Source organism: Octodon degus, unplaced genomic scaffold, assembly GCF_000260255.1.
Source record: "Octodon degus isolate 3935 unplaced genomic scaffold, OctDeg1.0 scaffold00001, whole genome shotgun sequence".
Lineage (NCBI taxonomy): Eukaryota > Metazoa > Chordata > Mammalia > Rodentia > Octodontidae > Octodon > Octodon degus.
In genome coordinates, this window is record NW_004524577.1 from 18,828,255 (window position 1) to 18,830,031 (window position 1,777).

Consider the following 1,777-nt stretch of genomic DNA (forward strand, 5'->3'; position numbering starts at 1 on the left):
AAAGGAACATTTAAAATTAAAAATAAGAAGGGGCCAGGGAGATGGCTCAATGGAGTAAGTGCTTCCCTGGCAAGTGCAAGGGACTGAGTTCAATCTCTGGTTCTGACCCCTGGCCAAAAAAAATTAAAAATAAGAAAATGTAAAATTATACATAGTTATAAGGTCATTAATGTAATATTTTGACAAATCAGTCCTACTGTTTATTAAAATAATCGTATCTCTCTTCTGTTCAAATAGATAGGCACAGAAAACATTTGGAAATCGTGCAAGTGTGTTAAGAGTTCCTGAATCCTGTTTTCTTACACTAATGGTCTATTGATGAAGCAAATGTACTTACATGTGCAATAGTTATTTCATCTGAGTTAAGGTTTTTGCACTAATATTACACTTCCAGTGGAGAGAGAGATTTTTGGCTCAAGCAGAGATGAATTATCGAAAAGGAATGAATTCAGTTTAAATCACATGTTTGTACGAAAAACAGAATTAAAACACATCATTATAGTATAATCATAAAAAATAATATAATCATTCACATCCATGACTTCAGTTAATTTACATGGCTTCCTTTGTTACTTAGTAGTTTGTTACACAACTTCCTTTTTGATATGTATATCGCTATACATCCCAGTATATACAAATACACATCTTTATGCATGGAAAATAGTAAGATATAAAAAATAATTACACTAAATCATATAGATAAACATTACCTAACACACTGACAGAAACAAAACGAAAGACTTACAGTTTAACCTCTTAAATTGTTTTATTTATATATTATTTCTGATACCATAACTACGTACCTGAGATTGTGTTTTTAAACTAAAAAAGAAACCCATTTATTTTAGCTCACAATTTTGGAGGCTTAAGGGCTCTCACCAGCTCTGGTGATGGTCTTGTGTCACTACAGTCCATGTGAGAAGAGGAGACTACTGGGTAAGACAGGAGTGCAAGGTGCACTACGGAAGCTGGCCTTTCTATTTCACAACCATTGCAGGGAAACAAACCAAGGTCCAACAAGATCCACATCAACTTATTACTAGAACAGCAACTCGAGTGACCAACCTCTCTCCCACGGTCTCTAATCTTAAGAAGGCTGCTGCCACGGTGCTTCTGTAGTGGACATGATTTCAACGTGCACTTCCTGCGATTATATAAGCAGGCATTTTAGTCTGCTGAGCTATCTCATCGGCCCCTAACTTCTCTTTTAAACTCTTACTGGATACGGCAAAGACCCCTTAGTTAGTCCACCAGGACAGATATTATCCTGACCTCACTTAAAATATGACTGTGGCCCTGGTGAATGCCATGGCATTGTGTCAGGTGAAAGCGGAAGCTATACCCCGGGGCTGTGCACTCTTAGCAACCCCAGACCTTGCTTTAAGGAGTTCTACTGTGGAAGGTCTCCAAGCCTATAATGGAAAGAGCAGATTTGATTTCTGAGATGCCGCAAGACCCCTTCCTAATTGGCCTGATAGTGCAAACAGCTCCATTTTCTACACACTAAACACTTTAGCAAGCAATTGTTTACCTGTATCAAGGCATACATTTTCATTTTTACTCCTGGGAAGGCTGACAATTGCCCAAATTGTTCCATGCAGCAGCTTTCTTTCCTTCTAGGATATCCCTATTTAACTGAAAAAGGAAAAGCAACCGATAACAACATATAACAGCTTAAAGGCATTGTTTTAATTTTTAAAATTTTTGGCCATATAAAAGAGTCAATCAGTCTTCTATTTGACCAGCAATAAAGCATGAGAGAAGTCACACTGTTTTT